Below are 14,591 nucleotides of genomic sequence, written 5' to 3'. Positions count from 1 at the left end.
CGGCGGCGCTTATCGTGGGGATCGCAGATGGATCTCACAGCGGGGTTTGAGACGGGCTCTGCCTTATCTCTCCCTTCACCTGTGAGATCCAGTGCCTCAGTCCCGGGTTCGGAAGCACGCGCTGCGGTTTCTTCCGCTCGGGCTGAGGCACCAATGCTGCAGCTATCCAGTTCTGAGGAACTTGATGTTGTTAGTGTTGAGGGAGATGTGGAGGATTCGCCACCCCACACTCCTGAGAGTGATGAGCTTATGGAGGTGTTAACAAGAGCTGTTGAAAAACTTAATATTGAATGGCCAGTGACTAGACAGGAGTCTGTTTCTAAATCAAAGTTGGATGAGAGATTTTTGCCGTCACGTGTGCAGCCTCCACGCCGGTGCCTGCCGTTTTTCCATGATCTCCACACCGAGGTGTCGAAATCATGGAGAAAACCGGTGTCATATAGAGTGTTTAGTCCCCAGACTTCTACATACGCTAATATTATGGGAGCCAAGGCTCATGGTTATGGTGCTTTGCCTCGTGTGGAAGAGACGCTTGCGAGCCATCTCTCCCCCGAAGCAGCATCATCTTTTAAGGCACCGGCATTACCCACCAAGCCTTTAAGAAACACTTCGGCTTTGGTGGGTAAAGCATATTCGGCAGCAGGTCAGGCTGCGTCATGTCTGCATACTATGTCAATCTTGCAGGCATACCAGGCTGATCTGCTAAGGGACATGAGTGAGAGTGAGGAGGTCAGTACTGACGTAGTTCGCGAACTGCGTCAGGCTGCTGATTTATCCCTGCGTGCCACCAGAGAATCGGCCAAATTAATGGGTCGTTCTATGGCAGCTCTGGTGGCCGCAGAAAGACATTTGTGGTTAAATCAGACTAATATTAAAGAGAGAGAAAAAGCTTTTCTTTTAGATGCTCCTCTTTCTCCCATGGGGTTGTTTGGTGATGCTGTGAATTCAGTTATCGATAAATTCCAAGAAGAAAAGAAACAAACTGCAGCTTTTAAAAAGTTTCTTCCCCTTAAAGTTCATGTCCCTGGGGCTGCTGGGCGGGAGCAGCCCCGGCCGTCTACGAGCTCATCACATAGAGCGCAGCAGAGGCAGAGTGTCGCGTCTCGTGCTCCCCCTGCTGGACAGTGGGCTCAGCCGCGACACTCTCAGCCGAAGCCTTCTCCCAGTAGAACTGATCTGAGGACAGTTATATTGGCTAAGAAGGCTTCGGCTAAGAAGAAGTCCTGACGCCAAGCCGTTCAGGATGCTGAGGGTGGTCCCCACCGAGGCGGAAAGGTGTTCACCTCTTTTTACGGTGCCCATTCCTCCTCGGTGCCCTCAGGGGCTCGTTCTGCCAACCCCGCCTTTATGCCGGGGCACAGACGATCCCAGCGAGCGCTTTCCCGAGGGACGCTCGCTCCCTCTGAGGAGGGTCTCAGAGCGGTCAGACCAGTTGTTCCCTGCCGGTGCGCCGTTACAGGGCGCTGCGTCTGCTGCTCAAGTTACACCAGAGGCCAGTCTCGAGAGGCTGGTACCCTTAGTAGAATTTCTGGCAGAGTGGAAAAGCCTTCCAAAAATATCTCATTGGGTCCTGCAGACAGTAGAAAAGGGTTATGCTATCCAGTTCAGGTGTCGTCCACCAAAATTCAGAGGGGTTCTGCACACAGTGGTGGGCCCCGAGCAGGCTCTGGTATTGGAACAAGAGGTGAAAACGCTCCTTCAAAAAGAGGCTATAGAACGGGTTCCTCCTCCCAGTTTGGAGTCAGGTTATTACAGCCGATATTTCATCGTTCCAAAGAAGGATGGGGGGTTGCGTCCAATTTTAGACCTGCGCATATTGAATCGCTCGGTAGGGAAGCTAAAATTCAAGATGCTCACTATCAAGCAGATCGTGTCTCAAATCAGGTCCGAGGACTGGTTTGTCACGATAGATCTGAAGGACGCATACTTCCATGTGTCCATCCTTCCACAACACAGGAAGTTCCTGAGGTTCGCCTTCGGGGGCGAGGCGTACCAGTACAGGGTTCTTCCGTTTGGCCTAGCTTTATCTCCCCGCACTTTCACGAAATGCATGGATGCAGCACTAGTGCCTCTGAGGCTTCAGGGCATTCGGATTCTCAATTACATCGACGATTGGTTGATTTTAGCTCAGACCGAGCAGATGGCGGTTCGGCATCGAGATGTCGTCCTCGCTCATATCAGAAAGTTGGGGTTGAGGCTGAACGCAAAGAAAAGTGTATTATCTCCTTCCCAGAAGACCACTTTTCTGGGTGTCGTTTGGGATTCGGTATCGATGCGGGCGCGACTCTCTCCGACCCGCATCGCATCGATTCTCTCAGCTGTGAAACAAGTGAAGCTAGGCCAGCTACTCACTGTCAAGCAGTTTCAGAGACTGTTGGGTCTGATGGCAGCAGCGTCCAACGTTATACCTTGCGGCCTGTTGTACATGAGACCGCTACAGTGGTGGCTCAGGACCAAGGGATTCTCCCCGAGGGGAAATCCGCTCCGCACGTTCAAAGTCACGCGGCGCTGCCTTCGTGCTCTGGTCATGTGGAGAGAAACTTGGTTCCTATCCAAAGGTCCTGTGCTGGGGGCTCTTTGTCGTCGCATAACGCTAACGACGGATGCTTCCCTCACAGGGTGGGGGGCGGTCATGAGTGGTCGCCCAGCCCAAGGTCTGTGGCAGGATCATCATCTTTCGTGGCACATAAATTGTCTAGAGATGTTGGCTGTGTTTCAGGCTCTGAAACACTTCCTAACAGACCTGAGAGGCCATCATGTGTTAGTTCAATCAGACAACACGTCGGTGGTCTCTTATATAAATCATCAGGGGGGCCTGCGGTCTCGCCGGCTTTACAAGTTGGCCCGTCAGATCCTCCTGTGGTCCCAAGGGAAGCTACTATCTCTGAGAGCAATGTATCTCCCTGGGTATTTGAATGTGGTAGCAGACTCCCTGTCGAGGCAGGGGCCGAGGCCAGGGGAATGGAGACTCCACCCCGAGGTGGTGGAGCTCCTTTGGTTGAGTTTCGGTCGCGCCGAGGTGGACCTATTCGCTTCCAAGGAGACCACTCATTGTCATCGGTGGTTCTCCATCACTCTTCCAGCCCCCCTGGGGTTGGATGCTATGGTGCAGCCGTGGCCGAGGTCACGTCTGTACGCCTTTCCCCCGATTGCTCTGTTACCAGGAGTTCTGGAGAGGGTCCGCCGGGACGGGGTCAGTCTACTACTAGTAGCCCCGTTCTGGCCGGCCCGAGTATGGTTTGCGGACCTGATTTCTCTCCTGGACGGTTCTCCTTTGGAGCTCCCGGTCAGGAGGGATCTACTCTCCCAGGCGGGGGGCACGATACTTCACCCCCGCCCAGAATTGTGGAAACTGTGGGCTTGGCCTCTGAGGGGGCCCAGCTCATAGACTCCGGTCTCTCAACCGAGGTTGTTGAGACCATTCTTAACTCCAGAGCTCCATCCACGAGGAAGCTTTATGCCTTGAAGTGGAAACTTTTCACTTCTTGGTGTGGAGAACACCTGCAGGACCCAGTTAACTGCCCAGTGGGTGCAGTGCTGGAATTCCTGCAGGAGCGCTTCTCCACAGGGTTATCCCCCTCCACACTAAAGGTGTATGTGGCGGCACTAGCTGCTTACCACGTCCCTTTCAGTGGAGTTTCTCTTGGGAGACACCCGCTTATAACTCGTTTCCTCCGTGGCACTTTGAGGCTGAGGCCAGCAGTTCGTACGAGGGTGCCGACTTGGGATCTGGCCATTGTATTAGAAGGTCTTTCCCTAGCTCCTTTTGAACCTATCGAAGAAGTTCCCGAGAAGTTTCTCACTTTTAAGACTATCTTTTTGCTTGCTATCTCTTCACTAAAAAGAATCGGAGATTTGCAGGCTCTGTCGGTTTCACCCTCGTGCCTGGAATTTGCACCTGGCATGGTTAAAGCTTTTCTGCATCCTAGACCAGGTTACGTTCCTAAGGTTCCTACTAATATTGTTAGACCTACGGTTCTGCAGGCTTTCTGTCCTCCTCCATTTATGTCATCGGACCAGGAGAAACTTAATTCACTCTGCCCTGTTAGGGCATTAGACGCTTATGTCCACAGAGCTGCCCTGTGGAGGAAATCAGAACAACTTTTTGTATGTTTCGGGCCACCCAGGAAAGGGTGTCCTGCGTCTAAACAGAGAATGAGCAAGTGGGTGGTTGAGGCTATCTCACTTGCTTATGAGTCGGCTGGCCAGCCTTCACCTTTGGTTGTCCGAGCTCACTCTACCAGGAGTATGGCTGCTTCTAAAGCTCTTTTGTCGGGGGTTTCCCTGAGTGATGTTTGTGATGCGGCTGGATGGTCTTCACCGCATACTTTTATTAAGTTCTATGACCTAGACTTAAGCTCTACCCCTGGGGCACAGGTGCTCTCGTCCTCTGTGCGCTAGTCTCACATGACGGTCATTTGGTCCTATGGCGACGTGGGTATTCGCGTTCCCGCAGCGTTTGACGCAGCTCGAAGTTCCCTTGAAAGGGAACGTCTCGGTTACGTATGTAACCCTAGTTCCCTGATAGGGAACGAGACGCTGCGTCGCTCCGCCATACTCCCGGCACTCCCGTTAGCGCTTCCTTCAAGCCTATCAGAAGCTAATGCGCTTGTGTTTTTGGGGTGCTTTATAGTTTCCTGGTCGATGACGTCACCCGCCTATGACGTTTCATCTCTCCATTGGGCTGATTCCATACGTGCTTCATGACGCACAACGCAGGGGCGTTCCCGCAGCGTTTGACGCAGCGTCTCGTTCCCTATCAGGGAACTAGGGTTACATACGTAACCGAGACATTTTCATACATTTCCAGAACTGAAATCTGAACACTGGATAAATCCAGGTTCATAATTCATGTTTGATTTTGTTGACATTACAGAGTTACAAGTTTTTCCAGATGTTTTTTTTTTTTTGGAGGGGGATTTCTCTTTTTATCACAACATAAATCAGAGAATAAAACAAATATATTTTCACCATGCTCTCAGGAGTAAATATAACTAAGGTGAATGATATATGAACAAACTTTCAGAATGTAGATATGAATAAAACTGGCTTTAAAGACTGACATCTGGAGTTTTCTGTGAGGGTTTGTGTGTTGGTTAGTTTTACACGCTGTATATAAAAACAATAGAAGCCTGTGGAATGTCCTCATTTAGATAGCTGAGTAAACGTGTGTGTGTGTGTGTGTGTGTGTGTGTGTGGCGCATGTGTTCGGGTCAAGAGGTCATTCAAATGTAACAAGCCTAGGGTGTGCGATATTGACAAATTATATCTTAATACTTTCTGGGATTTTATCAATAACGATAATTGGACAGTATATTATAGGGATTTTTTTCTAACCTAATTATATGTATGCATAATCTTCTTACATTTAATCAATAAATTATAATAAATAACTTAAATACATACCAATCAAATTAAATCTGTAACAACATGCAGAGGAAACAGAAGCTGCATCTGAAGTGGATTTACATGCATTTACAGTTTAATGCAGATCAGAGGGACATATAACCTGCAATTACAAATGCATAACGTTTTGATGATTAAACATGTGAAATGAAAACCGCCAGTAGGTGGCAGCAAGTCCCTGTTAATGAGTGAGTCATTGAGATTCAACCGATTCATTCAAACGGCTGATTCATTCTGGAACGAAGCATTTGACTCTCTTAATGAATGAGTCATTAAATCATTCATTCAACTGATTCGTTTCAAAAGATGATTCATTCAGAAATTAAACACCGACTTGCGTTCTAGAGACGCAATTGCAGTCCTGTGGCTTCTTCTGTTGGCTGAACTTGTAAAAAATCAATATCACATTTGTTTTCATGCTGATATCTGGAGAAAAACGGCACTCTTCGTGTGATATTGATTAACTTACATTATATGATATAAATATAAAACACATACAGTGGCATTTTTGCAGCCTGATCATGAATTTTGGGGACATTTTAGCATTTCAATAGACCACCTACTAGACTTCAATAGTCGAATCTACTAGACTACACATAGTGTATGCGTGCGCTGTCTGAGTGTGTGTGAGGGATATACTCGATAATGTCAGATTACACATCGTTAAAACAACAGTTACAATATTATCGCAGACGGTATATATATCGCACACCCATGAACACTGGACCATTAACTGCGCCTTGCAAATAAAATGTGCATTTTGTATTTGTAATGTGATTAAATCAGATCTGACAGCACCTCATTCTGGCTCAAATACGGCAATGTTAATGTGTCAGTCTTGTTGGACTAGATCCGATACACTGCTGCTGCTGCTGCTGCTGATACACACACACACACACACACACACACACACGCTGCTGTGAGCCTGTAAGATCTGCTGCTGCAACAGACACACATCAGTCGTGTATCAGATCTCGACAGGTGGAGCTGGGGAGGTGGAGGGGTTCAGAGGGACTCTGATAGCTGACACTGAACCATGGCCATGTGTCATGCGGAAATTGCATGTAAAGGACCGGAATCTCTCAGATTTTATCAAAAAGATTTTCATTTGTGTTCTGAGGATAGAAAGTCTAATGGGTTTGGACGGCATGAGGGTGAGTAAATCACTATCACCGGGAATGGTGTGAAAATTCTAAATAAATATAAGGCACGAGAAAACCAGGTATGAGTGGACAGACACCTATAGCGCTGATTCGGCTTATTTAGAGCTGGATCGTGTGAAAACCGCAAGAGCTGAAAGCCTTCGACAGAACATTTAGAGTCTGAAGACTCTGATATACGTCAAGTGAAATCAAAGAATGAACTGCTGTGATGTCATTTCGAACAAAGTCAGACTAAAACAAAGTTCGTTTGGAGTTTGAAACAGCTTGTCAAAGTGAAGCTTCCCAAAAAGTTGTTGTGCGTCACTAAACACCTTCGATCTCCCGTTGGTTCATGTGGCGATGATGTAATAGGTGGGAGTGGCTCTGAGGCTCTGCCTTCTTTGAGGTGTAAATCTTCTCTGGTTTATTTCTCGAGGTCAGACGCAAGTAAGAACATGAACACTGAGAGCCGCTTTACAGAAGTAACTGAAGCTGTGATTCTAACTTTTATCATGTTTAATACTGTAAAGTTGCTGCTTTAGATCAATCTATTGTATAAAGTGCTGTATGAATAAATGTGACGAGACATGCACAAAGTCAAACATATCTACATCTCTGATCTGATACTTTCTGAGCTGCTGTTCTCCCACCACTGTCATTTCTGTTGTGTTTATTTTGCAGCACATATTATCATATTCATCTAAACGTGGACGATGTTGGCTAACAGTAAATCACAGTGCAAGAGTATTTCTTACTCCTTTGTAACCCTAAGCAAAGAATGAAGAGGAACTTTGCCATGAGAACAGTTGTGCCTTGACGAGACTAAAGCTGAGCGATTCGGTCTGAAAGCCCGAGATCAGGGTTTGTGTCTGAAGCAGATGAAATCACATTGACTGTGTTGTTTCATTGAGAGGAAGGCCTGATCTGAGGTTGAACAGCAGCGGTGTGTGTTCAGTGACGTGCCTCCGCAGGTCTAACACACATGCCTGGGTGAAGGTGTGTGTGAGGAGCTTCACCTCCTGCAGGCACAGAAACACCAGACCACGTGTGTGAGATCCGGGCCTGTGGAAACAAGCTGCTGTCGGATCAGGTTTCTGTAGCCTTCAGCTAGAAGAAACACACAGGAACACACACACACACACACACACACGACTGAGCCAACAAGAGTCACACCCACAGACTGCAGTCAACACCGTGGAGAACAGGGAACAGAGAACAGAGGAAGGGAACAGAGAACGGGGAAAAGGGAAAGGGGAACAGAGAAAGGGGAACAGAGAGCGAGGAAAGGGAAACGGGGAACTGGGAACAGAGAAAGGGGATCAGGGAACGGGAAACAGCGAATGGGGAACAGAGAATGGGGAACAGGGAACGGGGAACAGGGAAGGGGAACAGGGAACAGAGAACGGAGAAAGGGGAAGGGGGAACAGGAACAGAGAACGGGGAACAGAGAACGGGGAACAGGTAACGGGGAACAGAGAACGGGGAATAGGGAACGGGGAACAGAGAACGGGGAAAGGGGAAGGGGGAACAGGAACGGGGAAAGGGGAACAGAGAACGGGGAACAGAGAACAGAGAACGGGGAACAGGTAACGGGGAACAGAGAACGGGGAATAGGGAACGGGGAACAGAGAACGGGGAAAGGGGAACGGGGAACAGAGAACGGGGAAAGGGGAATGGGGAACAGAGAACGGGGAAAGGGGAACGGGGAACAGAGAACGGGGAAAGGGGAATGGGGAACAGAGAACGGGGAAAGGGGAACGGGGAACAGAGAACGGGGAAAGGGGAATGGGGAACAGAGAACGGGGAAAGGGGAAGGGGGAACAGGGAACAGGGAACAGGGAACAGGAACGGGGAAAGGGGAACAGAGAACAGGGAATAGGGAACGGGGAACAGAGAACAGGGAATAGGTAACGGGGAACAGAGAACAGGGAAAGGGGAACGGGGAACAGAGAACGGGGAACAGAGAACAGGGAACAGGTAACGGGGAACAGAGAAAGGGGAACAGGTAACGGGGAACAGAGAACAGGGAAAGGGGAACGGGGAACAGAGAACGGGGAAAGGGGAAGGGGAACAGGGAACAGAGAACGGGGAAAGGGGAACGGGGAAGGGGAACAGAGAACGGGGAATGGGGAACAGAGAACGGGGAAAGGGGAAGGGGGAACAGAACGGGGAAAGGGGAACAGAACGGGGAAGGGGGAACAGAACGGGGAAGGGGGAACAGTGAACGGGGAACAGAGAACGGGGAATGGGGAACGGGGAAAGGGGAACGGGGAACGGGGAAAGGGGAACGGGGAACGGGGAAAGGGGAAGGGGGAACAGGGAACGGGGAACAGAGAAAGGGGAACGGGGAACAGAGAAAGGGGAACGGGGAACGGGGAAAGGGGAAGGGGGAAGGGGAAAGGGGAAGGGGAAGGGGAAGGGGAAAGGGGAAGGGGGAACGGGGAAAGGGGAACGGGGAACGGGGAACGGGGAAAGGGGAAGGGGGAACAGGGAACGGGGAACAGAGAAAGGGGAACGGGGAATGGGGAACGGGGAAAGGGGAATGGGGAACGGGGAAAGGGGAAAGGGGAAGGGGGAACAGAGAACGGGGAACGGGGAAAGGGGAATGGGGAACGGGGAAAGGGGAAGGGGGAACAGGGAACGGGGAACAGAGAAAGGGGAACGGGGAAAGGGGAATGGGGAACGGGGAAGGGGGAACAGAGAAAGGGGAACGGGGAAAGGGGAATGGGGAACGGGGAAAGGGGAAGGGGGAACAGGGAACGGGGAACAGAGAAAGGGGAACGGGGAAAGGGGAATGGGGAACGGGGAATGGGGAACGGGGAAAGGGGAAGGGGGAACAGAGAACGGGGAAGGGGGAACGGGGAAAGGGGAACGGGGAACGGGGAAAGGGGAACGGGGAACGGGGAAAGGGGAAGGGGGAACAGGGAACGGGGAACAGAGAAAGGGGAACGGGGAACAGAGAAAGGGGAACGGGGAACGGGGAAAGGGGAACGGGGAACGGGGAAAGGGGAAGGGGGAAGGAGAAAGGGGAAGGGGGAACGGGGAAAGGGGAACGGGGAACGGGGAAAGGGGAAGGGGGAACAGGGAACGGGGAACAGAGAAAGGGGAACGGGGAAAGGGGAAGGGGGAACAGGGAACGGGGAACAGAGAAAGGGGAACGGGGAAAGGGGAAGGGGAAGGGGGAAGGGGAAAGGGGAAAGGGGAAGGGGGAACATGTAATGGGGAACAGGAACGGGGAACGGGGAAGGGGGAACAGAGAACGGGGAAAGGGGAAAGGGGAAGGGGGAACATGTAATGGGGAACAGGAACGGGGAACGGGGAAAGGGGAACGGGGAAAGGGGAAGGGGGAAAGGGAAAGGGGAAGGGGAAAGGGGAAGGGGGAACATGTAATGGGGAACAGAGAAAGGGGAACGGGGAAAGGGGAACGGGGAACGGGGAAAGGGGAAGGGGGAAGGGGAAAGGGAAAGGGAAAGGGGAAGGGGAAAGGGGAAAGGGGAAAGGGGAAGGGGAAAGGGGAAAGGGGAAAGGGGAAAGGGGAAGGGGAAGGGGGAAGGGGGAAGGGGAAAGGGGAAGGGGAAAGGGGAAGGGGGAACATGTAATGGGGAACAGGAACGGGGAACGGGGAATGCTCTCTCACAGTTATCAACTAACGTAACGTTAATACAATGTTTATTCAAACATTTCTGATCTTTAATAATGTTCTCAAAACTATTACTTACATTGTTCATGGAACATTTTGTCCTGAAATATTTTAGTCGGACGTTCATCTAACGGTTTTTAAATTATGCTACTTGTTTCATAGATCATACAAATGTAATGTTCCGATAATGTATGAAGAATGATACAATGGGATGTTCCCTTAACAATCATATAATCAAGAAGAAACACTTTTAAAACATTTAAAAAACTGGACATTTTGAATGTTCAGAGAACACAATAATGTTAATAAAATAGTTGGAAAAACGTTGGCAGAATGTAATTTTGTAAGCCGGGACTTCCAAGAAGGCCATGGTAGAAGAAATAGGAAACAAACCTTGATGCAGCAGACAGGATTTACATCATAAGAAACAGCAGAGAAGCAGATGGCAAGATCACACACACACACACACACACACACACACACACACACACACACACTGCGTTTACAACCTGCGTTAGATGCTGTGATTGACAGCTCTCAATCCTGCTGTCCTACTGAATACACACCTGAAACAGCTGAGAGAACAGGTGAACACACACACACACACACACACACTCACACTGCGTTTACATCTGTGCCTCTGACAGACACCTGAACACACACTACCGGTCAACAGTTTGGGGTCAGTAAGATTTTTAATGTTTCTGAAAGAGTCTCTTCTGCTCCGAAAAGCTGCATTTATTTGATCAAAACTACAGTAAAACAGTGAAATATTATTATAATGTAAATCATCTGTTTTCTATGTGAATATACAGTAAAGTGTAATTTATTCCTGAGATCAAAGCTGAATTTTCAGCATCATTACTCCAGTCTTCAGTGTCACATGATCCTTCAGGAATCACTCTAATATGAGGATCTGATGCTCAAGACACATTTATGATTATTATCAGTGTTGACCAGTGTGGATCAGTCCATTTCTCGTGTCAGGGACAGACACTGAACTAGAGAAATAACTGCGAGTATTTGTAGAATAACTGTAGAATTAGAACTGAATGATTTTTTAATATGATAGAGCACTAAAGCATTGGATGAGTTTGAGTGTATGAGGCTCATGAGCTGAAGCAGATACAGAGATGTGGAGCTGAACACACACACACACACACACACACACACACACACACACACACACACACACACACACACACACACAGCCTCGTTCACTGGATGATGTATTAATCAGGCTCATGCTGTAGAGGATCAGTGATGGAGCTCAGGTGAGGACGTGTTCGGACTGTTGTGTGTGTGAACATGAATCCACTGTTCAGACTCTCTGTCTCATCCGCTGCAGTTCATCCGTCTGAAGCTCCTCTCCGTCCCGCTGTACATGTGTTTCTCTTTATGTGTGTGTGTGTGTGTGTGTGTCTGCAAGGGACTGTGATTTAACACTCGACAGAGTGTTCATCTTGGGTCAAACTGAGGATTTCCAGTGAGATTTATCAATGAAAGTGGCTGTGATGGCAGTGAAGGGTGTGTGTGTGTGTGTGTGTGGATGGGTGGAGACGCACTGAACATTCCTCGAGTAAAGCTTCTCGCAGCACTTGTCATTAAATGCCCAACCCTGAGGACAGCAGACGCTTCACACAGACACACCACACCACACACACACACACACACACACACCGAGCCTCCATGATTCGTCCGGCAGTGAGAGTCAGTGAGCGCAAACACACACTTCTGCTCATGTCTCAGATGTTACTCGGAGAAACAGAAGCTTGACTCCTACAGAGACTCCAAACACACAACTGTGCTCAGATTCACCAAGATCTCTGATCAGAACTCTAGCAGAACTCTATCAGGACTCTATTAGAACTCTAGCAGAACTCTAGCAGAACTCTATCAGAACTCTAGCAGAACTCTATTAGAACTCTATCAGGACTCTATTAGAACTCTAGCAGAACTCTATTAGAACTCTATCAGAACTCTAGCAGAACTCTATCAGAACTCTGTCAGAACACTATCAGGACTCGATTAGAACTCTATCACGACTCTATTAGAACTCTAGCAGAACTCTAGCAGAACTCTATTAGAACTCAACCAGAACTCTATCAGAACTCTATCAGAACTCTATCAGAACTCTGTCAGAACACTATCAGGACTCTATTAGAACTCTATCAGAACCATTAGAACTCTATCAGGGCTCTATTAGAACTCTAGCAGAACTCTATTAGAACTCTATCAGGACTCTATTAGAACTCTATCAGAACTCTAGCAGAACACTATTAGAACTCTAGCAGAACTCTATTAGAACTCTATTAGAACTCTATCAGGACTCTATTAGAACTCTAGCAGAACTCTATTAGAACTCTATCAGAACTCTAGCAGAACTCTATTAGAACTCTATCAGGACTCTATTAGAACTCTAGCAGAACTCTATTAGAACTCTTTCAGAACTCTATCAGAACTCTGTCAGAACACTATCAGGACTCTATTAGAACTCTAGCAGAACCATTAGAACTCTATCAGGACTCTATTAGAACTCCACCAGAACTCTAGCAGAACTCTATTAGAACTCCACCAGAACTCTAGCAGAACTCTAGCAGAACTCTAGCAGAACTCTATTAGAACTCCACCAGAACTCTAGCAGAACTGCAGCCAAACTCTAGCAGGACTCTATTAGAACTCTATTAGAACTCTAGCAGAACTCTATTAAAACTCCACCAGAACTCTAGCAGAACTCTATTAGAAATCCACTAGAACTATATCAGAACTCTATCAGAACTCTGTCAGAACACTATCAGGACTCTATTAGAACTCTAGCAGAACTCTATCAGGACTCTATTAGAACTCTAGCAGAACACTTTCAGGACTCTATTAGAACTCTAGGAGAACTCTAGCAGAACTCTATCAGGACTCTATTAGAACTCTAGCAGAACTCCAGCCAAACTCTAGCAGGACTCTATTAGAACTCTATTAGAACTCTAGCAGAACTACAGCAGAACTCTAGCAGAACTCTAGCAGAACTCTATTAGAACTCCACCAGAACTCTAGCAGAACTCTATTAGAACTCCACCAGAACTCTAGCAGAACTGCAGCCAAACTCTAGCAGGACTCTATTAGAACTCTATTAGAACTCTATTAGAACTCTAGCAGAACTCTATTAAAACTCCACCAGAACTCTAGCAGAACTCTAGCAGAACTCTATTAGAAATCCACTAGAACTATATCAGAACTCTATCAGAACTCTGTCAGAACACTATCAGGACTCTATTAGAACTCTAGGAGAACTCTAGCAGAACTCTATCAGGACTCTATTAGAACTCTAGCAGAGCTCTAGCAGAACTCTATCAGGACTCAATCAGAACTCTATCAGGACTCAAGCAGAACTCTATCAGAACTCAATCAGAACTCTATCAGGACTCAAGCAGAACTCTATCAGAACTCAATCAGAACTCTATCAGGACTCTATCAGAACTCTATCTGGACCATCAGCTAACAGGACTTCAGATAACACTGTCTCAAAGTTCTCTCAGAGTTATGAACAAACGCTCTTCCTGAAAACTTATAGAACATTTGTTCAAAGTTATCTGACCTTTAATAATGTTTTTAAAACGTTAGAACCAAAACATTATTGATACATCATCCATGGAGTGCTTTGTCTGAAACGGTTTAGATGGACATTCGTTTAATGTTTTTTAAATGTTTCTAGTTGTTTCAGAACATTTGAAAGTAATGTCTCATAACATTTGCAGAATAATGGAATGGAATGTTCCCTTAATGCTCACATAACCTAGAAAACACATGTTTAAAACATTCAGAAATAACAATTTTTATCATGTTCTTAGACCATATATTTGGTTAGCAGGGACACGACTGACTCATTTGTGTCTTGAGATTTTAGGGGGGAAACCCCTCTGATACTTGAATGAGACGCAAGTGAGAAACGCTTGAAGCTCTGGAAGAGAACACACACACACACACACAGATCTGAGCCATTCAATACAGCTGTCATCAGAATCAATAAAAGCCCTGAACGCAGTGTGAAGACTGATTCATGAGAACAGAGAGAGAGAGCGAGCGAGAGAGCTTACCTTGGCTTGCTGGAGTGTTGGCTGGTCTTGTGTTTGTGAGATGAGAGGGAAAGGAATCTCCCTTCACGTTGTCATAGTTTAGTTGTAAATCTGTGCTGAAGACTCAAACTTTAGTCCCGATCCGAGCAGATCATTGCTTCCTCATTAGTCTCTTCCCAACTCAGATCCAGAGTTAGTGAAAAGAAAGACGGATCCTCCCTCTGCTCTCGTTCTCCCTCCACTGCTGTTCCCATGAGCCTCCCTGCCTCTCACACACACACACACACACACACACACACACACACACGAGGATGGGGGAAGGGACTCCAACAATAC

General features: G+C 47.7%; 1 protein-coding gene across 2 annotated transcripts in view; it reads right to left on the bottom strand.

Moving 5' to 3' along the window:
- The window catches only part of LOC130100885 (tensin-3-like), an 83,796-nt gene extending 69,427 nt beyond the window's left edge, over positions 1 to 14,369 (bottom strand). Inside the window, exons 1-2 of one of the 2 annotated variants that reach the window (XM_056266539.1) lie at positions 14,277 to 14,369; positions 7,565 to 7,655 (exon numbers count right to left, since the gene is read on the bottom strand). The gene's annotated coding sequence lies outside the window, so the exon portion shown is untranslated. The remainder of the gene's footprint in view (positions 1 to 7,564; positions 7,656 to 14,276) is intronic. The other variant, XM_056266547.1, reaches the window with a different exon arrangement.
- Positions 14,370 to 14,591: the final 222 nt, after the last annotated feature.

The sequence above is a fragment of the Rhinichthys klamathensis genome, unplaced genomic scaffold (assembly GCF_029890125.1).
Source record: "Rhinichthys klamathensis goyatoka isolate OS25496 unplaced genomic scaffold, OSU_Roscu_1.1 h1tg000011l_1, whole genome shotgun sequence".
NCBI lineage: Eukaryota > Metazoa > Chordata > Actinopteri > Cypriniformes > Leuciscidae > Rhinichthys > Rhinichthys klamathensis.
This window is presented reverse-complemented; position numbering and strand designations above follow the sequence as displayed.